The sequence below is a fragment of the Peromyscus californicus genome, unplaced genomic scaffold (genome assembly GCF_007827085.1).
Source record: "Peromyscus californicus insignis strain IS unplaced genomic scaffold, ASM782708v3 Scaffold_24__1_contigs__length_46423439, whole genome shotgun sequence".
NCBI classification, from domain to species: Eukaryota; Metazoa; Chordata; class Mammalia; order Rodentia; family Cricetidae; genus Peromyscus; species Peromyscus californicus.
In genome coordinates, this window is record NW_026294535.1 from 3409625 (window position 1) to 3435021 (window position 25397).

General features: G+C 46.2%; 1 protein-coding gene and 1 pseudogene across 8 annotated transcripts in view; both read right to left on the reverse strand.

Annotated features, from left to right (window-relative positions):
* The window catches only part of Syn3 (synapsin III), a 454398-nt gene that overhangs the window by 375319 nt on the left and 53682 nt on the right, over window positions 1–25397 (reverse strand). The gene's annotated exons all lie outside the window — the stretch shown is intronic.
* On the reverse strand, window positions 18255–18581 carry LOC128120094 (small nuclear ribonucleoprotein E-like; annotated as a pseudogene).

Sequence of the window (25397 nt, forward strand, 5' to 3'; positions counted from 1 at the left end):
GGGACTTCTCCAGGACCCTAACATTATCTGCACACCACAATTTTCCATCCAGTCAAATATCTAATGATGGATATTTGTGTTGGTTCCAGTCCATTGTGAAGAATGCTGTTATAACCATGGTCTATATAACCATATCTGTTCCAACCCCTGCCCCCCTTTTTTCAACTCTTTTGTGTACACACCCAGAAAAGAAATTGATGGATCAAGTGGTAATTCTGCGTTTAGGTTTTTATTTTTTTATTTTTTTTTTTGGTTTTTCGAGACAGGGTTTCTCTGTGTAGCTTTGCGCCTTTTCCTGGAACTCACTTGGTAACCCAGGCTGGCCTCGAACTCACAGAGATCCGCCTGGCTCTGCCTCCCGAGTGCTGGGATTAAAGGCGTGCGCCACCACCGCCCGGCTAGGTTTTTATTTTGTATGTGTGATATCTATGTGTATATGTATGTGCATATTCACATGTATGAGGATATGTGAGTGTGGATATGTGTGCATGTGTGTGGATATGTGTGTATATGTATGTAAAAGTCAGAGCACAATTTTGGTGTTGTTCCTCAGGAGATGTCTGTTTTTTGAATTAGCCTGGGGTTTGACAATTTGTCCATGCTGGCTATTCAGTGAGTCCCAGGGATTTCCTATCTACCTCTCCAGTGCTGGGATTACAAGTATGTGCCACCACAGCCACCTTTCACAGCCACCTTTTTAATGTAGATTTGTCAAGTTCAGGTCTTCATGCTTGCTCAGTGGGCACTGTACTAAGTGTGCCATCTCCCTATGCTGTATGTCATTTCCTGAGAAGCTACCATGTTTTCCTCAGTGGCTATAAAATTTTAACTTTATCCTGTGTTTTGATCTTTAGGTATGAGTTATAATAACATGAACTTTCAAAGATAAGAAGTTCAGACGCATGAACTCTATTCTCAAAGACTGATTTAGTACAGAATATATAAGAAACAAGATAAAAAGCTCAGCTGATTTTGATAGACAGTTGGGCTAAAACACACTAACAGGAAGTGCCTGGATCTTTATACCCTCACCCCTCTTTTCTAGTTGAGTTTTTTTTTTTTCTAACTGAGAATACATTCTGTTTCTCTTAGTTCCTACCCTTTGTTTCTATTTGATCTGGAGTTTAGTCTTCTCTTGTAGCAGGATTTTGGTTTTTGGTTTTTTTTCGGATTTATTAAAAATTTACAAATAAGTAAGTAGACAGATGATTCAGTGATTAAGAGCACATACTGCTCTTTCAAGGGACCTAAATTTGGTTCCCAGCAGCCATGTCAGGTGGCTCACAACTGCCTGTGACTGTGAATCTGAGCCTCTAGTCTTCTCTGGCATTGCCACCAGCATTGCCCAAGGGTTCCAGTGTGCCTGAGTTCTCAACAGCGGTTCTTACTATTTTCTGTTTCTGATTTTGAGGGACAGCAAGAAAGATAGTGGGGCTGGGTCAGGGTAAGAAAGGAACATGGGGTCAACACACAACACCACATTTCAGAGTACATGGTCCAGAGAGGTCTATTTGGGAAGTGCCTCTGGCCACTGGAAGGGCTCTATGGATTTGGAATAAGAACAGCAGCTTTTGGAGAGCTGAGCAATAGAAGGCCAGGGGTGATGTTGTTATGTAACTGTTTCCTCAGAGATCAAAACATTCTATCCTGTAGGAAAGCTCCTTAAACAGGAAGGTAAACAACTCAAAATAGCTTCAGGAAGTTCCTGAAACTGACTAGATTCACTAGGCCCTGCCCTACCAAAGTAAGCAATAAAAGCTGAGTGTACCTCTGACACTAGCTGGATAGAGCTGCAAAGAGGACTCTGAGTCCAGTCCAGCTGCCTGGAAGAAGCAGAAAACAGCCAGCCAAGCTGCCTGGAGGAGGTTTAGAACAACGAAGGCACCTGGAAAGGACACTCTCCAACTTGAGCTGCCTGCAGGCTGTGTAGTGTGCTCCAGATTCCCACCTTTTGTGAGCTGTCACCCATTCTGGAGTAGTCTTTGGGTCATTTCTGTAAGTTACCCTTCACTCATACATAGTTTTGTCAGTAACCCCAATAAAACTCATGGTTCACCAAGTTGGACTTCGGTGGTATCCATACTTTGATCTGTTGTAGGTTCTCTATTTGGGATGAGGAGATGTGTATGTTGCATCTTCCCAGGAAAAGTTTTGTCACACAACAGCTGTTTCTAGCCCCAGAAGCATCAGGACCCAAACTAGAACAACCTGCCTTCTCCCAAGATAACAAGACTAGCCCAACCCTACTTTGCCTAGGCTGCCCAAGGCCAGAATAATCTCCCAGCTCCTAAGCTACTCAATACCAAGGCAATTCCCCTGCTCTGGAGCTGCTGAAGGGTTAACCAAATGCAAACACAGTAAATGTGGTGAGAGGAGATATTTCCTTTCCTTGGCTCACACACCTGCCACAGGAAGCAGACACACGCTCTCTGGGACCCAGAGGCTTGGCTGCACTTGGGCTTCAACAAGCAAATGAGCATTGCCTGGACCCAGGACGGCTTAGCACGTCCCAAGCTAGTTTTCAAGAGCTACCGAATAGCCTAAGGCCCCATCTGTTTTCAATCTTGTTAAAAGGGCCTCATGCACTGGCGCCTATTTAAAATAACGCACACATGGCGTTTCTAAAATGGAGAAGAAAAAAGGGCCGTGCTTTCCCCGCCAGCATAGCTTATGTGTTTATTTTGGAGCAAGCATTGGGAGTTCTGAGACAAGACACAGCTAATTTCTCTTTCTGAGGTTGGTTTGCAAGTCCCTAGGCTTTTGCTCCAGGCATTTTAAGCAGCTCAGTTTGAACTTGTCATCCTTGCAAAGGTCCACTGTGAAATAGTTCCAAATTAAGATGAGGTTCAGCAAAAGGGGAGCCCTGGGGCCACGTTCCTGTGTATAAATGGGCTGTTTGCTCACTCCCTTCCTCTAGCAGGGACTCATGTTTCTAGAAGTTCAGGTCCTTTTCTTCCCAGCCACTCATTTTCTTCTCAAGAGGCCACAGGAGTTCCTGTATGACACGGCCAGGTAGGGCTTCCAGCCAACCTGAACTGATTCCCTAAACAGATCGGAAGGGACAGTGCCAGGGAAGAGGTCCCACCTGTGATCAGCTTGTCCCGTGTCAAGAGCAGAGGTGGAGAAGTCTGTTCTGAGGAAAGAGCAAGCCCTCTATACCGCCCAACAAATGACGTGCTGGGTCGCAGTGGCTCCTGTGAGCAGGGCTGCGACTGATGAACATGTGCAGGTATCTGGCCCAGTCCTGGCTTTTGATTCTGGGGGTACACCCAGCACTGGGACTGCAGGTGCATGTCCACAGATGGCTATACCAGAGCTTTGCACTTCCGAGAAGCTACCACCTGAGTGTAGAATCTCCCCATAGCCTCATCAGCTCCCACCTCCTATGTCCTCTAACCGCGAGTGAGTGAAGTACAAACAGGGTAAGAGAGGAAAAAAGAAACAAAACGAAACAACAAAAACCCCAAAACAATAACAAAAGCGAGGGCACCAGGGCAGCAGTGGTAGCTCGAGCCACTTCCTGGTCCTTTTTCTCGCTTAGATCCTCAGGACCCAGAGGCCCTGCCTATACTTGGTAAAAGCACCAGTGGTAGAGGGGGTGGCTCTTCATTAAAAGTGACAGCAGAAGTATAATAATAGATAATAAATAAATAGAAAGTGTTGAGAAAAGTAACGTGGTGGTTGTACAAATGCCCTTACTACTTCTGGTGGCTATAGAGGAATTATAAACTAGTCTATCAGTAATCTAATATGCATTCTTTTTATATTAGGCATTATTTATTATTAGTAGTATTACTATTATTATTATTGTTATTTTTTCTAGGCAAGTATTTTACCATTAGGCTATGACCCAGCCCTCCTTTAGATTTAGATTAGTTACCAAGGCTGGCCTCAAAATCACTGTGATGCTCAGGATGACCTTGAACTCTCCATCATCCTACCTCAGCTTCCTCAGCAGTGGGATTAAGACTGTGCAACATCATGCTTGGCAGGATGAAGTTTTATAATGATCTTTAAGTACTTACTATGTACTGAGTACTGTTCCGAACTCAGTCCTGACCCTCACCTGATGAAATGGTTCTATCATTCTCACTCTGTTTGATTTGTGTGTTTGCTTTTGGAGATAGGGTTTTACGGTATGACCCAGGCTAACCTTGGACTCAGTATGTTAGCTCAGGTTGGACCTGAGCTCATGGCAATCATTCTACCTCAACTTCCCAGGAGTTGGGATTACAATCATGTGCCTGGTTATATTGCCACGTTCAGTGAGGGATCTAAGGCAGGATGAGATTAAATCATTTTTTAGGGTCACATGCCTGGGATCATGATAGCTGGAGGCTCAAAGGGTTCAGGATCTTCTGGCTATGCATCCAACAGAGCAGTGTTATTTGTTTAATTTGCTTATGTCTTGGGTTTTATATGAAGTTGAATGGGAAAGGAAAGAGTCCTTAGTTGGATGTGGGTTGAGATCACAGAGTGTTTTGGCCTTGGACAGGCATTGCGACCACATCTTCTCTATGTTCTGATGCTTGGATACTAGGGCCCATGCTGACTCTAGAAGGCCAGTCCTTCTTATGTTGGCCAGTCTTTGGACATACAAAACTACTGTCCTGGAGGGTGCCGTTCAGTGCAGGCAGCTAACCCAGGGCCCACAGCCCAAGTCTGTTTTTTCTGACTGTCACCCTCCAGTTAACCATCAACCTGCCCAGATCACCTGGGAAGGTCACCACTGTAGAGTATCTTCCCTTGCCCTCCGCTGCTCACAGCAACCAGCCAGTCAGTCTGAGCCTGAGTGTCCTGCCTCACTTGTTCCTTCCTGCAAGCCACAACAAGGCTGGTTCCTACCCCTGTTCCCCTGCACCCACACAGCATGTTATGCTTTCTATTGTCGGGGGACTGTGAGCATGTCTTCTTTCTTCATGACAGTCCTCTACATGTCTATATGCCTTTCTAAATCCAACCGCAACAAATCACAGGTATCTTTAGACCAGCAGGATGTGCCCCACCTCTGTGGTCTGCAGGAATCTCAGACCCTGAGTTTCTGCTAGGCTCCTTTCCTGGGTGCCTAGTGGGAGATAAGAGATTCTGCCACAGAAAAATGCCAAAGGTGGTCATACATACCTGACTTTCAATTCCATCTCAGAAACTTCCTAGCTATGGGATCTTGCAGGGGAACTACAGAAACTTCTGCCTCAGTGGCTCTTCCTATATAAATCTTTCAGAAGGTCTCTTCCCTATTTCTGTCTTTAGGCTTCATGTGGGGTCGGCAGGAGAGAATGAAGGTGGAGTTTCTTCAGAGTGAAGCCACACTGTCATAAACTGGACTCATATCTTCTGTTCTTAGGGTATGACAGAGCTTCTGGCTCAGGAGTGGAATTTGGGTTGTTGGATCTGGGGTAGAGTCTCTCAGCCCTGCACCATTGACATTTTAAGCTGGATAGTTCTGTGTTGGGGCTGCTCTGTGCATCATGGGATGTTCAGCAGCATCCCTGGCCTCTGTCCTCAAGGCTGTTATAACCAAAACATCTCTAGATATTGCAGAATATCCTCCATGATGCAAAAGCACTCCTCATTGGAAACTACTGATCCAGGAAAAGAGATGAGCCAGGCTAAGCTTATCGCCTTAGTCCCAGCACATTGCTCTGACTTCATCTCTGCCTTCTCTTCTCTTCTGCTCTCCCCCTTCCACCCTCTTCTCATCTGTCTCTTTTCTCTCCCTTCCCTATTTCCTCTTCTTTGTCAAAGATGCTCAACACTGTGCAAGCCCCTAGTCCCCTTAGGACACTAGAGCTATGAATAACAAGACCAGAAACGGTGTGACAGGCAGTGCTAGGTGAGAGACGCTCAACAGAGTTCAAGTTTGCTGTGAATGGATTTGGCTTCATTCCCATCATATAATTACCAGCTGAGCCCATCTGTCCAAGACCCAATCACTTTCTCCACAATCTGTCATCCTTCAACAGCAGGCTTGTGTGGACCACAGCATGCCAGAGTGGCACGCTCCTTCATGGCTAGAGTGTGGCTCCACCTCACTGCCAGCACTCACTGCTGTGTGGACAGGTATGTCACTGGCCTCAGCTTAGCTGGAAAGTGACTGCCCTTTCATGGAGCAGCTGTTTGGTGTGGGAACAGGGCAGATGTGGGGTACTTTCTGTATTTACTACTTCCTTGGTTCATGCATAAGTCAAGCTAGATCCAGAGTGCCTTCCATTGCCACTAAAGCAAATCCGGCTCTGGCCACATGCCAAACACAGCTACCCTGCTATCTCTATTTGTAAATAAAGAAATGGGAGCTCAGAAGATTGAGCCTGTTGCTACAAGTCCCACAGGTGAAAAGGGACGGAGCCAGAACCCCACTCCTTATCCATCTCAGCCTAGGCACTGCCCTGAGCACCTGAAGACACCTCTTTTCCACTGAGGCCACAAGACATTTCCTTCATGCAAACAAAATACGGTGTAATAGTAATGGCAGTCACTCCAAATGAGCCTTTTTACTTTCAGAATCCTACTGTTATTTCTCACAGAATATGTTCAGAGGGCAGTTTAGGGAAGGATTATGGGAAACCAGAAGCACAGAGAAGCCTGGTAGGGACAGTAGACAGTATGTTAGAGACAAGGGGTGAGTTACTACTGGGAGTGAGGAGAAGGGCGTGCCAGCCAGGAGTTTAAGTCCTACCTCAGTCACACACGAGTCTACATTGCTAAGATGCTGTGGACCTGGTTTTACCACCTACAGTAGTTACAGTTCACAAGGTCACTGGAGGGAAACTGGGTTATAGATAGTAAAATCTTATCCATCTACACACTTCCTTTTCTTTTCTTTCCTCCTTTCTCCCTTCCTTCTTTCCTTTCTACTTTCCTCTCTGTCTGTCTTTTGACAATGTCTCACTATATCCAAGAAAGGCCTTGAACCCCTGATCATCCTGTCTCTACCTCCCAAGTGCTGGGACTGCAGGCCTGCATCCCTACATCCAGTTTATGTGGTACAGGGGATGGAAACCAAGGGCTTTGTGTGTACCAGGCAAACACTCTACCACCTGAACTGCACAGCCTGTTTTCTCTGTTTCTGCATCTACACACACACACACACACACACACACACACACACACACACACACACACACACAGACACACACACACACACACACCCCTCTGTATATAAACACTTTTAATACATGGGACTCATTATTGTCTCTGTATTTATATTGTGAAATATACTACATTTCATAAAGCCTATGGGGAAAGGAAATCTACTTCTGAGCTGATCAGAAACCATTAAACAGTCTCCAGCCACACTATCCAGAGTGTGCCTGATCTCCTAAGCTAAGCAGGGTTAAGCCTGGCTCGTGCTTGGATGGAATAATCCAAAAGGAAAGAAGGGAGAGTCAGTTAGAGAGATGGATAAAGATGTAAGCACAGGGCTGGCTAGACAGGGGAACGAATAAATGAATGAACAGTCATCTATATTGATAGCCATTGTATAAAAATAACATTTTTTTGACACCAAGACACAGAAAATGTGTGAAAGCTTCAAGGAATAAGAAACCATGCAAGTTAATTATCTGATTCTTCCAAAATTGCCCATGGGAACCACTAATCAGAGAGAGGAAAGGAGCAGAGAGAAGGCAGGTTTACCAGGGTAGGAGAGCCTTGGTGCTGCCTAAAGACTTTGGCCCTCGGCCCATAGACACTGAGGAGCCTGGACCATGGGGTGCAGTGGGAGCCAGAGGGAGACCAAAGCAATTGTACACGAATAAGCAAATTAAGAGGAGTCATCAAAATCCCATTCAGTCCAGTGAGTGAAAAGTTTGGGGCTCCTGGCAATTGGCTGGCCCAGAATGGGGAGGTGTAAGCCCCGGCTTCCATTGCTTTTCCTGGCAGCCACCGAGGGGTTGGGCCACTGTCTCCTCCGTGTCTGGGTAGCATGCAGGTTTTCGGTGGGGAGGGGCTGTCCATTGGTACAGTTCCATCCCAAGCAGACTGACAACCCACTCATAAGCTCATGAGAGGAATTGCAGAGTGTTAGTTGGGGAGGAAAGGAAGGTTCTAGTAATGTGGACACAGAAGGACATCAAACCAGAAACACAGTCTGTGACCCTGAGAAAACTGCCCTGAAAAGTCCATTTGTCTTAAGTGGACAGCAGGGGAACCATCACAGTTCACCAACTAGCACATGACCTGCTCCATCTCTGGGAACCTCAGCTGTCTATCTGAGAACTGAGAGTCAGGAGCGAAAGGCTGGGAAAAGCGAGCACCATGAAGAGCACAGAACTGACCTGCAGCGGCTCATTGTCTTTCTTGTCCTCGTGGTGCACTTGGAATTCCCCCAAATGCACTCCTGGGTGCCCCATGCTGGGCCTCTGCTCTGTTTCCTGCTGCTGCTCTTTCTCAATGCCAAGTTCTTTCCCTTTACAAGCCCCAAAGCTAGACGTGGCAGAAAGACAGGGAAGTTAGGTGGGGTTGGCTCTCTCCAATGGCAGGACTTGGGTAAGGGGCTGCCCTTCAAGGATCCCTAGTTCCACAGATGCAGTGGTTGTCACATCTCAGCTCAGCCTTCTACTGGCTGTGTGGCCTTGGGCAGCACTCTTACCCTCTGTGAGTCTGAGCTCCATCAGTTCTAAGCTTGGGGGTTGGGGTGAAAACAAAATAAATTTGTACAGATCAATTGCTTGGATTGTGGCCTGTCAAACATTCTGCATCACGATGTTACGGCTTTCTCTGTGCCACTCTTATTGAGCTAGTGTTTTATATGCATTCATTACCAGGCAAAAGGAGATTTGGGGCCTCTCAGTTTTGGTCTAAACTCTACAGCTTCTTTTATTTTTCTCTTACTTTAAGGTTGAGAAGTAGTTGATGAACCCAGACTGGTGCACCTGGATACCAGTTGCATAAGTGAGTAACTGTTCACTGCCAGATACTCCATCATAAGCTGCTGTCACCCCAGGCACCTTACCACCACAGCTTAAAAAAAAATGTGTGTGTGTGTGTGTGTGTGTGTTTACATGTGTGGGATGTGTGTAAGGGGTGGTGCTGCATGTGGATATTTGGGCAATGCATGTAGAGGCCAGAGGTCAATCTCAGGTGACTCCTTCAGGAGCCCTTCATCTTATCTTGTAAGACAGGGTCTCTCACTGGCCTGAACCCCACCAGTTATTCTAGCCTTCCTGTCTAGTAAACTCCGGGGATCCTCTTGGCTCTGCCTTCCCAGCTCTGAGATTACAAGCGTACACCACCATGCCTGTCTTTATATGTGGGTACTGGGGATCAAACTCTGGTCCCCCTGCTTGCACAGCAAACACTGAGCTGTCTCCCCAGCATACACTCATAGCCTTTACACTATCACAGACTTTAACAGTGCTTATAATTATGGAGGGAGGGAAGGGAGAGAGAGACTCTGCTATTCCTACTTTTTCTGCAAAGGGCAGGGGCTGCGCCTGCCTTCCCTCACCACTATAGCTCTAGCACTTATCACAGGGAGGCACTCTATTTGTAGGATAATGACCCTGCCCTGTTCTCAGCGGGAGTGACTGGTGGGTGAACTGGCAATAACAAAGTTATCTGGTAAGTGTAAAGGTAGACACGTGCACACGGCACCATGAACACAAGACACAGTGTGGAAACAAAGCCTGAAATTAATTGTGATGTATAGAGAGAAGACCTGGGGTAAGGATGTCCCAGGAGAGACATAGGTAAGCCCAGGTTTGGGCTATGGACCAAAAGGGCTCGGAGTCCGGAGGACTGGAGTCTAAAATGGACTCTGGGAGAAAGGAGGTGGGAAGCCTCCTATGGGGGCTGGGGTTTATGTGTCTAGGATACATCTCCAGGGAAACAAGTATCAAGGTTAGAATCGTCGATGTAGACTCTAGAGTCAGGCTGTGAATTCCAGCTGTTACTCATAAACCACGTGGCTTTGAACAAGCCCTGGTTTCCTTACTTGGAGATGGAACTTTCTGGTACTTACTCACCATGGGGAGCTGATGAGGTGGAGGAAAAGTAATTTACATGAAATGCTCAGCTGGTGCCTTGTGCTCAGAAACATGAGGCCAGAAGCTGGGATTGTTGCCCCCAGGTTTAGTGCTATCATAGGACAACACCATCTGTGGAAATTCTCAGGACACCCTCTGAACTCCCTGAGGCCGGGTCCACCACAGGTTTGATTTGTATTGAATTATATTCCAAAGCAAGTTGTGCACTGGGGAAGCTCCTGTGGGATACAGAAAATAGACATCGTAGAACTTACAAACCCATCTCGGATGTCAGCTTCTAGGCATGAAACAACGTGCCCAGACATTTCTCTGCCTAAGTCCTGTTTATGTGTCCGCCCCACTCCCTGCCTCAGGAGACGTGCTCAGGGTGGGTTGGGAGATTCCTCAGCCAGTATCATAGATTCATTTCCAGTTTAGCATAACAGCCAGACAGAGTTCGACAGTGAAGTCATCCAAGTCAATTAAACGGTGTTTTCCCCTGCTGGGCACTCAGAAGTCCCTTTGGTTCCTTCTGGTTTTCTGGGATGTTCCAGGATGGGTTCCACCTTGGATTAATTAATAACCCCTGGGGTCCCTCCTAGAAGGCAAAGGCTCACATCCAGTGTGTAAGCACACCTGGGCTGGGGCTGCAGGGGCCGCTGAGACCGCAGAGGCCACAGGCAGGGCTGGCGAAGTCTCCTTTCTTCAGGGAGTTGGCCAGCCCCTAAGTGGTGGAGACCACCGCAGGGCTGGCAGAAAATGTGATGTGGCCACGCAAAAGATGAAGGTCAAAGCTTGGGTAGAGGCATGAGGAAGGGCAGAGGGAGCTGGGAGGGTGGCCATGCACAGAGGTCACAGGCCCAGGATTTTAGCAGCCTGGAAAATGGAGTACAGAGAATGGAGCAGATCAGGGCAAATGGGCACCTAAGGTGATGCAGAAGGTGAAGTGGACAGGGGCTTGTTTCAGAATGATGCCAGCTCCACTCCATCACGTGGGTCTGAATAGACCCTCCATGTTCTAAGGAAATCTAGTCACTTCTTTTCTCAAATAGAAACGATAGGCATGGCATGATACTAAAAGGAACACCGTGGTGAAACCTCCTATCCACAAGCACCCACCTTTGAGCCTCCTAGCCAAGGTGAACAACAACTGGGTGTCTCCTTCAGCAAATGGAGTGCTGAGTGTCTGCCTCCAGCCTGGAACCACTACTTCTATGGCCATCTCCCAAACACACCATGAGCATGTACACTCAAACATGGACATACAGTCTACAGACTCATCATTCCACAGGTTAGTCAGACTAGTGCCCATGTGCCCCTGCTGCCTCTAGAACACACTTTTCAGTTGCACAGTGTCTTAGTTTGGGTTTCTATTGCTGTGATGAAACACCACGACCAAAAAGCAAGTTGGGGAGGAAAGGGTTTATTTGGCTTACACTTCCATATTGCTGTTCATCGCTGAAGGAAGTCAGGACAGGAACTCAAACGAGGCAGGAACCTGGAGGCAGGAGCTGATGCAGAGGCCATGGAGGGTGCTACTTTACTGCCTTGCTCCTCATGGCTTGCTCAGCCTGCTTTCTTATAGAACCCAGGACCACCAGCCCAGGGATGGCACCACTCACCATGGGCTGGGCCATCCCTTATCAATCACTAATTCAGAAAATGTCCCACAGGTTTGCCTCCAGCCTGATATCATGGAGGCATTTTCTTAATTGAGGGTCCCTCCTTTCAGATGACTTTAGCTTGTGTCAAGTTGACATCAAATTATCTAGCATGCCCAGCCTGTACCTACCACCATATGGAAGAGACTGCCCCGTACCTCCTTTTCTAGATTCACCTCCCATCATCCCTGACCTAATTTCATGTCTATAGTTCTGACAAAAAGCAACACAGGAGGAGAACGGGCTTATCGGATTTACAGTCTCATGTTCCAGTCCATCATTTTGTGGAAACCACGGCAGAAACTCAAGCAGCCGATCACATCACATCCACAGTTAAAAGCAAAGAAAGAATAAATGAGTCCTTGTTTGCAGGCTAGCTCAACTTGATCTCCCACTCTAGACAGTTCTGGACCCCCTGACTAGGCAACGGAACTGACAAAACTGGACTGGGTTAATTAAGAATTCCCAACAGGCATGCCCACAGGCCAACCAAATGTTGACATTCCTTCACTGAGACTTTCGTCCCAGGTGACTCTCAGTTATGTCAAGTTGACAGTTAAAATTAACCAGAACAATCCTTTCTCATGCACTCCATCTTCTGATCTTTTCTCCATATGTGTCAAGCTAAGTTATAAAACATGTTGTTTAGCTGGAAGGTCTGATGTCCACATCTGTCCATCGATTTCCCCTAATTCTCTTCTCCAAACCCTAGCTGATCACCTGCTTCTCTGTGAAGCCTTCCCTGACAATGTCCCACAGCTGGGAAGTCTCTGGGAAACATACGCATGATGTATTACATTCACCAGATGACAAATTCCTTGAGGTTGGAGGACTGTCTTTAAGATCAAGTACAAAGCGAGTGTTCAGTGTCTCTTGAATAAAGGTGAGACATACTCTGTTTATGTTTTTATTATATACCATCCAAAAACCCAAAGGGCTTGCTGAGTTCTCCTTTTGGACACCAACCTAATTTCCACTGGGGTCTCATTTATTTAATGGAGGCAAGGAATGTGTTGGTGAATTGGAATGACAGCAAGGAAAGCCAAATTACCAAACACAGTGGCTAGAGGCCAGACCTATGAGTTTGGCATCCTGGTGTAAGACAACAGACTCCCAGACAGGTGGCACACACGTGTAATTTCTGTACTTGTGAAGCTGGGGCAGCTTTGAGTTTGTGGCTACAGTGAGTTCAAGAGCAGCCTGGAACACATAGCGAAATCCTGTCTCAAAAAAAGGAAAGAAAGATGGCGGACTTCTTTGATTCCCGCCCTTTTCATTCTGATTGGTGCACAGAGAATAATGCCCGAGATAAATCTCTCTCTCTCTCTCTCTCTCTCTCTCTCTCTCTCTCTCTCTCTCTCTCTCTCTCTCTCTTTCTCTCTCATATTCTTTTCCACATTTTGCCATAAATTCTTCAACATTTAGCTCAAGTGCTCGTTACACCAGGATGATAAAATCTCCTCTAACAGAGAAGATGGGGCAGGCCAGAAGGACCACTCAGCTGGCAAATTGGTTCCTGTTGTGTTTAGAATCAGGGGGACTGCTAAGCACAGGGGCAGCAGTCCCTCAGTGCCCACTTGATGGTGCTGCCCTTTGGCCATCAGCTGGGGCTAAGTACTCCAGCCTAGATCCCTCCCAAGAAGGCCTTTCATAGGTTAGTGTGGAAAATAGGGATCTCTTGAGGTTAGATTAATTTCTTTGTTTAAACCATTAAGAAGGAACTAATGGCTCCTTAAAAGTATAAGTTAAAACCCAAACAACCCCCATTGACAGATGGGGGATGATGTAGAAAAAGCAATGGCATGGGGGATGAGAACCTGGGTATTCTGTGTTTCGGTCTCCACCTATAACATGATGAGTGTGATGACTCTATTTCCCTTCCCCTCTCCATTCTCAGCAGTTAAGACAGTAGATTGGGGGTCTGGAGAGATGGCCCAGTGGTTGAGAGTGGTTCACAACCACCTAAAATTTGAACTACAAGGGATCTGACACTCCTTTCTGGTCTCTGTGCATATACGTAGATACACACATTAACAGAGACACAAAAATAAAAATGAAATGAATTTCCCAAAATGAGTAGAATGGATTGGATGATCTCCAAATAGTCTTTCTGACTTCACCTTTCCATGACTGTCTCACTAGCCATTCACTCACAGTCATTCAAGAAGAACCCACCTAATGCCTAACCCCTAAGCCTAACACCCACCAAGTCCTAGAAAGTGGCAGTTGAGTGTGAAAATGTCAATGGGTCCTGCGATTAGTCATGCATGTAAAGAATCAAACACATGTTGCAACAAGAGCGGCTCATGCAGCCTCGCCCACAGATTGTATGTCTAGGTTTTTAGCTTATGGATGCATCTTTACCATCTCTAAGAGGAAAGGAAACACACACACACACACACACACACACACACACACACACACACACACACGAAAATACTCGGGATCATGTGGTCAGGAGAAGAACTCAATTGTAAAACTAGCATTCTCTCTGCTCCAAGCTCTGCTTTGAGGGCTTCATATATCGTAACTCATTCCAGGCTATACTTACTATGGCTACTGATTTACACATGAAGAAACTGAGGCATGATGAAGTTCAGTTACTTCTCAGAGTCAGTTAGAAAGTTGTAAAGCTGGGACTCAGAGCTCTAGAGAGTGGGCTTTGATACTCTTCATGTGGTTCAAAGGTATCTGTACTTAAGGTCAAGGGTGACTGTTACCTTTGGAATGAAATAAAGAACAAACCAAATTTTTGACAGCAGAACTTTGCAGCAACAATCCAGAAACTAGGGCCACTAGGCTGAGTCAGGGAAAGGGTAGCCATGTGTTGGAGAGCGTCACACATGAGTTTGTAACGTATCCAGCAGATCAAAAGAGCAGGGTGAGATGCCTGAATCTGGGGGACCTGAGACAAAAGGGGAAGCCAAAAGCTTTCTGATGACAATATGGAAGAACAACATATATCCTGATACATGCCCTTTGATGAAGAGTCCGCTCTGAATTTAAATGCAGCTGACTTACATAGTGTGGGACAATGTCTGGTGAAATGACTGAACCTGTTTTCTCAGCACCAGACATAGCTGTTGATTGAATGTGTTGGCACACAGCAAGCTCTTAAAGGCACTCACTGTGCTGTGGAGCTTCAGAGGCACTTTGCTACTGCTGCCATTGTTACCACTTCTCCAGTTTCTAGACTTAAATCGATGGGCCTACAGGTAGAGCCAGGAAGCTGATACACCCACACAAATCAACACCGTGGTTAAGGAGAGGAACAGTTATTCCTTTGATGAGTTATGGTTCAACTAGTATGTCCCAGCCTCCCACCTGTTTTTTCTCTTTTTCTCCCTACCCCCATTTCCCAGCTGGTTCTTAAATTTGAAAAGAAAAGGGCCTCCATGGAGACCTGTGCACTTTTAAAAATAATACAAAACAGAACGTCTGAGGTCAGGGTAAGCTGAGCCAAATGAATAAACCTTGCGGGATTGTATTAACAAAGCAAGGCTTGCTGCGTCACTGCAGCCGGACTCGGCTCTGTAGAGAGATGCCAAGCTCTGGTGAGTTTCAAACATGGGGGTGGGGTGTCAAACAAGAAGATCAAATCATGGAGCGCCTCAGAGTTCTGCTTCAGTGCTTGGCCAGGAGCAGAGATCGTTCTCCATGAGAAAAGCTTCAGAATCCAGGGGTTGAGTAGAGTTCCAGAAATCTAGCCCTGAGGAGACTCGTATATCATCCGTAGGACTTCCCTGGAGATTAAGTACCCGGTACCTATCAACATTTTAAGTGGGCTCTTGAAGGTTTGGCATCCTCTGGGATGCAGATCTAAGAGGGATGCTGGCCTGAGGGAAGTTTATTAAGGATGCTTTGAGAAGCACCACCACTGTAAGGGATGGAAAATGTGGGAACAGGCTGGGGAAGAGAAGATGAGCTACACAGACATCTCAGCAGAGGTCTCTGTCCATGCCACAAGGAGCTGTGAGGTAGAGAGAGCCCTTCATGGCTGTCTCCGATTAGAATGAAGGGCAAGGATCTTTATAGAATGGACTATAACTGCATCCAGGAAAAAGGTGTGACCTCGACCAGGCAGCTCTCTTTACCTAAGGCATGTCTAAAAGATGGTTGATGGTTGAAGGCTATTCCAAGAACAGTTCTAGCAGCTGGAGGGGAAAGTCCTTCACTCTGTCTCTCCTTTTTATATTTGTTTTCATTCTTAAAATTACCCCTCTCTCTTCCCATGTGTGTACACACGTGTATACATGTGTACATGTGAGTGCAGGCGCCTGTGGAAATTCCAAAGCGGAGTTTTAGGCAGTTGTGATTCTCCGAACTCTGTATGAGTTACTTCTCTGTTGCTGTGATAACATACTATGGCCAGGGCAACTTTTAGAAGGGAAGGGTTTATCTGGGTTTATGATTCCAGAGGGATCAGAGTCCCTCTGGAGGACAGGGAGACATGGCAGCAGGTAGTAGGCCTAGTGGCGGAAACAGGAAACCGAGGCCTCCCATCTTCAAACACAAGCACGAAACCGAGAAAGCAAGGAAGTGGCACGAAGCTTTTACTCTCAAAGCCTGTGCCAATGAGACACTTCCTCCACCAAGGCTGCACCACCTAAACCTCTTCCAAACAGTGCCGCCAACTGGGAACCCAGTATTCAAAGAGCCGAGCCTCACAGGAACATTTCTCCTGCAGACCGCCATGAAGTCTGGTCTTCTGCAAGAGCGGTAGATGCTCTTAACTGCAGAACTCTCTCTCCAGCCCCAGGTCCTTCATTCAGCAACACACGCTACAGCATCCACGACACACACCAGTTTTGGATGGACTCCTTCGACTGGGAGGAATGAATTCCACAGACACACTAAGCAAGAGTTTGAAGTGACATGGATGTAGCACCATCTGCGACCGTAAATTTATGGAAAAGAAATTCTGGTAAGTCCTTCTGACACAATTCTAGGCAATCGTTAACAGGAACGACAGAGCACTACCTGTTTATTCCCATGGGTAACTCTAAGATCAGTTAAATGACAGCCGGCTGTGGTGACCCACACCTTTAATCCCAGCACTCAAGAGGCAGAGGCAGGCAAATCTCGGAGTTCAAGGTTAGCCTGGTCTACATGGTTCCAGAACAGCCAGGGCTACACAGAGAAACCCTGTATCAAAAGAAAACAAAACAAAACCAACAAAAAACCCAAACCCAAACAATGACACCCAAAAAACAGAAACAACTCCCTCCCAAAATTAACTGAAAAATCAGTGCTGAGTATAGATAAGTAAGAGAATATGTGTGTATTTTGGGCAGCTAAAGGAGTAGATTGTGTAAGACTGTTACTATTGAGTTCTACATCCATCCCTCCAGATTCTTTCGTATACCACGAGAGCTCAAAGTCCAGAGTCTTTATGTCCCACATTCTTTTGCCACACGTAGCCATCTTTGTTTCTGCGAATAGGAGTTGTTTATGCAGGAATTGAAGTAGGGAGGAGTCATCAACCTGCCTGCTTCCAGGGTTGGTCACAGAGGCTTCACTGCCACCAACAGCAGACAGACTGTAGCGGTTCCCAAAACACTAGTGGGATGTGGGCCCAAGCCTTCCCTGGACAGTATGGCAGTGACAGCCATGAAGGAAGACTGTTGTGGCTCTGGGTAATGTGACTTCCTCTTTTGATCCATTGTAATATATCCTTATTAACTCTACCCCTCTGAAATATCTAGAATCACCTCTGTGTTTTTGACTGGTCTAGTCTGTCATTGTGATAAAATATTCTGATAAAAAGCAACTAGGAGCCAGGCGGTGGTGGCGCACGCCTTTAATCCCAGCACTCGGGAGGCAGAGCCAGGCGGATCTCTGTGAGTTCGAGGCCAGCCTGGTCTCCAAAGCGAGTTCCAGGAAAGGCGCAAAGCTACACAGAGAAACCCTGTCTCAAAAAACCAAAAAAAAAAAAAAGCAACTAGGGAAAGAAAGGTTTTATTTTAGCTTATATTTCCAGGTTACCATTCATCATTGAGGGAAATCAGGGCAGGAACCCAAAGGAAGGCCTTCTTGATAGTCTGTACAGAATTACCTCTGATGAAAAAACTCAGTTTATAGTCAGAGAAACTCAACAAGAACCATGAAGGATACTGCTTGCTGGATAACAGGCAGGTTCATGTTTAGTTTTCTTTCGTAAAGAAATTAGGAACTTCCTAGAGATTGGTGTTGCCCACAGTAGACTGGCTTCTCCATACATCAATTATCAGTGAAGACAACCCCCATAGACATGCCCACAGGTCAATCTGATCTAGGCAATACCTCGATTGAGATTCTCTTCACTGGTAATTCTAGGGTATGTCAGTTTGACAGCTAACACTAAATAGGTGCCAACCAACTACCATTTATGAACACACTCTGTAGCTTCATATATCAGCACACATTTGCACATCTGAAACCTTTCTAGGAAATCCCCACGTGATAACCATTATTACATGGAAGAAAACAAGATCATTGGGGGCAAAACTTAGATGAAAACTTTTCTTCAGATGCCACTTTGTACCTCTTCAGTCTTTTTCCAAAGAAAAACAGTCTTACAGCATTTATTGTCACCTATCAAAACAATAGGATTAAATATTTCAGACTGTGTTCCCCGCAGAAGACACCTTTAAAAACATTGCACTGCCTTCTCAACTTCTCCCATCCTTGACCACTTCTGGTTGGAAGTGGTCTGGAATAGAATAATATTGTCTCTTTTTAGCATGATCCTACACAGTTGTTTTCTTGACTTTTATTAAGAATGCATCTCTCCTGTATCACCTAATGTGAGGTGCATGTACTCATCAAAGCCCATAGTACAAACCTCTCTTCGAATATTCACCTGCTCACACAGCCACATCTGAATCTAAGACCTGCTTTGCAAGTATGTGAAGATGAGGGTGATGGGCGGCACCAACACCTCCTGCACCCTCTAGCCCTGACCGAAGAACACCATGCTAGAAATCACAAAGACACATGAGTAGGCAGGCCTCTTCAGAAAGCAACTTCTGGAACTCTTTTCAGTTTTTGACTATTTGAATCTATTACATCTATCCCACAAAAAAAATAGAAGAAACATCAGGAAAGGAGCCTTTTCTATTGGGAATGTTAATTTCCTGTGAAATATCCCCCTTTAAGCTGCCCAGTTTCTGCCAGGGCATTTCCAGCACAGGAGACACCATCCCTCCCTACAGCACAGGTCGACCCATCATTCACTTGTGCTGCTGCAGGCTTCTGTGTGCAGAGCTGAAACCCATCTCTCTGCAGGACTGTACCATTAGCTCGAACTCTGACCTCAATGAAACAATATAGGGCGGTTTTGAACATGGGAACCTAGGTTCAGATTCTTTCTCCATTACTCATTTCTGCTGATTGTTTAACCTTCCTGAGCTCTTATCTCTTCATCTCTAAATGGAAACAGTCAAAGCACCTGTCTCAAAGTATTACCATAAGACTAAATTAAATTACTAATGCTTCTTTAAAGTGGCAGATGATTGTGATGAGTGAAATGGGACCTACTGGAGACCTCGCATCCTCTGAGCTAAACATCTCCAGTTTCTTGACCTGTTCCTTCTTCCTCATAGGCTTCAGTCTCCTCTCATTCCAGCTGCTCTTCTGCAGGCACTCCAGGTTGCAGCCGGTGATACATCAGACCTCTCACCAGAATCTCTTTAGAATTCTGCTTAAGCGTGTTCAGTGGTGTCATCTTCTTGTGTTCTAAATGCTGCATTCAATCATTAGTAGCCTGCAGTGGCATCACATTGAGAGTAAGAACCAGAACCAGAGCTTATTGAGCACAAATATGTGTGCCAGAAAATGACACTAAATATATCAATTCACTATTTAGTTAATATAGTAATTGTAGCTCCTGGGCTACAGTTATTAGCCTCACTTCTCTGATAAGGAAGTTGATACTTGGAGATGTATGATGACCAGATATCTGGTCAACCCAGTTGAAATAGAGTGGAGCTGAGATTCCAATCTCCAGTCTTCTCTGCAGCCACAGCCTCAGCCTTCAGCCCACATTTCCTCCCACAAACATTGAGCTACATTCTACTTAAATATTGAATCTTTTTCTTTTTTCTCATATGATTTTAATAAGCTAGATCTCTCTGATCCTGCTTCATTGCAGCTGAATTTCTGAATGAGACTTCACATTGCCTACCCATTCAGTTTGATCACATTGAACAGAATCCAGCATATTCTTTCTCTCATTTACCCTACAGTCTTCAACAATGAAATGTGATAAGTCATTATTTTGGAGGTTTCAAATAAGGTCAAGTGCGGGCCCTTCCCTAGCTATTATATACTTCTATCAATCATTTTCTGCTGACTGTGGTGTTCAAAGAGTTGCCAACATGTCAGACTGAACTAACTTCCAACTTCCACTATTTTATTTTGTTGACAGCTGTTCTTGAAATTTTACCCTATTCTAATGGTCAATGCCTACTCTTAATTAGGGCCTATTCTTGTTTTTTTAAAGAAGATATAATTTGAAAACTTATTGTCTTAGAATTTCATACATGTAAACAGTCTATTTTGATACAATCACTTCCACTCTTCCCCCTCCTCCTCTTCCTTCTTTTCTAATGCAATAGGTCTAATTAGAGCTGTGCACCTGTGCATGGTTGTGGGGCCATCACTGTAGCATGGTCAACTTACCGGAGGCCAGGTTGAGAGAGAAAACTGATTCTCCCACCCTTAGGAGCCACCAGCTGTCAATAGCTCCTCAGTGAGGGATGAGGGATCACTGCCCCCCCACGCCTGGCATCAAATAAAGTCTAGTCTAAGAAATGTTAATACATAGACAATTATGAAGTGACGACTAAAGTATACAGAAAAATAATGGGGTGGGAAGATGAGAAGGATGGAGGCTTATAGCACGAATTCTAATTGGTCTTAACAATAAAAACCCAGAGCCAGATATCGGGGTAAATGCTGAAAGATCAAAGAGACAAAGGTGCTGTGGGATGTCTTTCTGTATGCTGTAAATATGTGTTGCTTTGATTGGTTGATAAATAAATCTGTTTGGCCAATGTTGAGACAGAATAAGGTTAGGCGGTACATTTGAGCTGGAGAGAGAGGAGAAGAAAGGAGAGTGGGGTAGAAGCTGCAAGCCACCAGAAGCAAGATGTGAAAGTACCGGTAAGCCACAAAGTCACGTGGCAATGCATAGATTAATAGAAATGGGCTGAGTTAAGTTGTAAGAGCTAGCTAGCGAGAAGCCTGAGCCATTAGGCCATACAGTTTGTAAGTAATATAAGCCTCTGTATATTTACTTGGGTCCAACCGGCTGTGGGACTAGGTAGGACACAAGAAAACTTCTGACTACACAAAGGAACAAGCCACAGCCACCTCTCACCTCACAGCCAACTCCTCAGCCCAAAGGGACCCTCAGCTCCTGTCTCCTCCCACCTTATATTCCTCTCCAGCGATATCATTTCCTGTTTCCACCTCCCTAGTGCTGGGATTAAAGGCATGAGATCCCAAGTGCTGGGATCAACAGTGTGTGCCACTGCTGCCTGGTTTTCTTTTAGACTGGCTCAATCTTGTGTAGCCCAGGGTGGCTGTGAACTCACAGAGATCTGTCTGCCTCTCCCTCTCGAGTTCTGGGACTAAAGGTGTGTAGCACCACCACCCAGCCTCTATGGCTAACTAGTGGCTGGCTTTGCCGTCTGATCTGCAGGCATGCTTTATTTATTAGAGCATACACAAAATATCACCCCAGGGGCTCATTGGCTGGTCAGTTTGGCCAATCAGTGAGCTCCAGGTTCAGTGAGAGACCTTTCTCTCTCTCTCTCTCTCTCTCTCTCTCTCTCTCTCTCTCTCTCTCTCTCTCTCTCTCAAAAAAAATGAGGTAGAATGTGATTGAGACAGATACCCACTGTTGACCTCTGGCATTCACACACATATCCATGCTAATGCAGCTGGACATATGTGTGCACACACTGTATACAACATACATGTTGAGTTCCCCTAAACTGGAAATCTGAATTCCCAAATGTTCCCAGTCTAAAAGTCTTTGAGTGTCACCATGACACCCCTGGCCTAAAACAACAGGTCATGATCAAAATGCAGGTACACTAACAATGTGTAAAATCTCTATTAGTGTACGTGTATAAGACACATGTTAGACAGAAATGAATTTCACGTTTAGATTCAGCTTCTCTCCTATGATATTTCATCATGTATGTGCAAATATTTCTACATCTGAAAAAAAATGAAACCTGAAACACTTCTGGTCCAAAGTATTTTAGATCAAAGGTTCTCAATCTGTACTGGTTCTGTAGGTCCAAGCACATGGAACTAATTCCCTCTTGATCATTCAACAGCAGGGACTTCAAGATGTGCTCAGATGGAAACCTGTGGTTCAGCCATCTTCCTTCTCCTCCTGCTTTTCTGTCTGACATGGTTGGAGCAAGGTGGTGGTACCTCCATAAATACTGAGAATCAGTGTTAATGGAGACTGAACACGGTCATCCCAGGTCTCTTCTCTTCTCCCCTCTCCCTCCTCGCTCTTCTCCTCTCTCCCCTCCTCTCCTCCTCCTCCTCCTCCTCCTCCTTCTCCCCCCCTCCTTTTCTCTCTTTTCATTTCCAGTTTTACCACAATCAGGGCTTCCATGCCACTAAATTCTAGTAAAATACTCTCAGTCCATAGATCTACTTAACATTAATCTATTCATCCACAGACTCTTGGCCTCACAGAGGGGTGACTTGTGTCTGTGGGAAAATGCCCTGGCTTCAAATACAAACAGGAGAGCTTGGCAGGCCAACCACCCTGGCCAGATACTCTCTAGTCCCACTAGGACACACAGTAGGACCCTGTAGGGGCAGCAGGGTATGCCGGGTAATGGGATGCAAAATGATGTAGCTCTCCACTTGCTTCCCTGGGCCTCTGGATTCCTGGCTCTGCTCCAGCCAGGCAAGTGGTTTTGGAATTGTGGGGAAGAGGGTGGAGAGATAGGGTGGAGGCTTCCTCTAGGCCAACCACAACTAACTCTTTGACTCTGTCCAACAAAGCCCAGACGGTACAATTATCTGGCTAATCTGGCCCTTCATTGAGAGACCAGCTTAGACTAAACAGTGGCTTCCGTCTTAAAGCTTCTTTTGAGTGCTGGAGGATGAGTGTGAAGTTCCAGGGGGTTGGGGTTGCTTGTGTGACCCACCCATTGATCCAGATGGGCCAAAGACAAGCCATTCAGACTTCAAAAGGAGTTTGAGAAGGAGTGTCTTTCAGGGACAAATGCCCAAATGACATGCTAATTGGTTTCCTGACTAATTTACTTTCTAGCTTTCCATGGCTGGAAATGAGAATGACTACATCAGCCAGCATTTTCCAGTATAAGTGTCACCCCTGTCCCAGACTCCTGAAGTGTCCCCAGCATCCCTGTGTGGTTGTAGCAGCTCCCTCGGGTGTCCTTCCCTGCATACAGATTTGGTACCTGTCACTTGGGCCGAAGGCAGTGCTAAGATACAAGGGGGAAATGAAAGAATGCTTGGGAGTTACTACAAAGGAGATGAAGCAGCTCCAGCCTGGCTGGCAACTGAACATTTGCCAGATGGTTTACAGAAAACCGAGATTTGGGGGAAAAGATTAAAGAGAAACGATTTATCACTCTTGGAAACCGACACACAGCCCATAACTGTGGAATCTGTCAGTTATTCATTCTGCAAACATTTCCTTCAGTTCTAGTTTGTGCTGGGACCCATGCTACTTAACAGAGTAAGATCTGGTCAGGCCCCTCCCCACAGGCAAATAATCTCAAAATACGGGTGAGGGCGAGGAAGGAAGGAGGGGGTGCTGTGAAAGGACCCCTGAGCAGGAACTAACTAGGGAAGGGGTGTCTGAGGAAGCCGCCGCAAGGCCACGTCTTTTTTTGCTCCCTTGACAGATCACTCTAGGGCTAGTGAGATGGCCCAGTGGACAAACGTGCCTACTGTGCAAGTGTGGGGTCCCGACTTGGGGTTCTCAGAGCACACACTAACCCGGGTACAGTTGTGAGCATCTGTGTTCTCAATGCTGTTGGGGGGGGGCATAGACACGGGGCGCTCCAAGACAGCTAGCCTAGCACACAGCAGCACAACAAGAGCCCCTTCCTCACACCAGGGGGAAGGCGAGACCCAGCTCCCGAAGTGGTCCTCTGATCCCCACACACATGCATGGTACACATGCTCCTGCATCCCCCTCCTCACCCCCGCATACACACCAAAGACAGACCAAAAACATGGTTTGGGCATGAAGAGCAAACTGGAGATGGGTAAACATAAATAAATAAATAAAAACATGGAGCTGTACAGCTACTGGATGAAAGTCCGGCTGCGGGCTGGTGGTCGTCCAGCCAAGGTAGGTTCTCGACAATCAGCAGCGGAGGGACTAGGGAACCGTGAGATATGGAGTCAAGAGGACGTGGCAGAGGGTGGGTGTGGTGGCAGAGGGAGGTTGCACAAGGTTGTCGCTCAGGTGGAAGGGCCAGGTGGCACTCTCCACTGAGAGAGGGGCAGGGGCAGAGAGTGAGTTCTATACTGGAGTCAGGCAGTGGGACCGATGTCTCACCCTGCACTGGCCAGCTTCCTCTGCCCTTGGGCCCTCAACCTCACATGCTCTCCATGCCACCAGCTCCACATGTTAAGAGCCTAGCCACGCTTCAATCCAACTCAAACAGCACTCCATCCTCAAAGCCATTTCTGTTTATGGACGGGACCACTGCTTCTTTATCCTTCCCCACACAAGCTAGCTAGCACAGTAGACACTGGCAAATATTTGCAAAATGAACAAAAATAACCTGCTTTTTACCACGAAAGGAAAATGAGTAGACACTGGATTGACTTAAAAGCCCCTGGATCGTACTGAAGTTCAAAGTGTAGGTGTTTTAATATGAAGCCAACTCCATCAATCTGATGCTCAGAAGTTCGCTCCCTTCCTCTGACTCACGGGGGTGGGGTGGGGTGGGATGGGGGAGTCCAGGGAGTGAGGCTGGGGAGATAGGCCATTTCTGTTCCTGAGCTCCAAATGGTATTTCTTCCAGTTAATTTTATTCTTAGTCACTGAAGAATGATAAGAAGGAGAGGGGGAGGAGGGGAGGAAGGGTGGTGGTGTTGGAATGGAGTAGGAGGAGGGATAGAAGAGGGAGAGGAAAAGGAGATTTACTAACAGTGACAAGCACTAACAGCAAAAGAAGCAGCAGGAGGCTGCCTGGGATGAGGGGAAGCAGGGAGAAGAGGAGAAGAGAGAGGGGAGAAGAGAAGGAAAGGAGAGAGGGAGGGAAGGTAGAGAAGGAGGAGAAGAGGAAGCGAAACACTTGTGGTGTCCTGTCACTGACTCCTGCAGTCCTCCCAGCCACCCCGCCGTCACAAAACCGACGCCACTTTATCACAGGAGCACAGATGAAGGGCTGGAGAGAGCTCAAGTAATGCTCAGTCAGGACAACTAATGAAGAGGTGGAGTTGGGATTTGAACCTGGAATTTGACTCCAGAGCCCTCGCTCTGTGTGCCCTCCTAAGGTTGAGTATGGTGCTCCTATAAAGGAGGGTCTAGTTTATTGACTGGGGAGTCCCTGGTTGGAAACCAGGAGGGATGGAGTCCAGTCCTGATTTCCGATGCAGTCTGACCTAGTCCATGTTTCTACATAAAACAAGGGACCTAGATATTGATAACAGAAGTAATAATGAGGGATGATAGTCTCAATTTTGGTCTCTTGAAGTTTCAAATAATTTCATCCCAGCTACAATGATACAAGAAAATGACAGCACACAGAGAGTAAATCACCTGTCC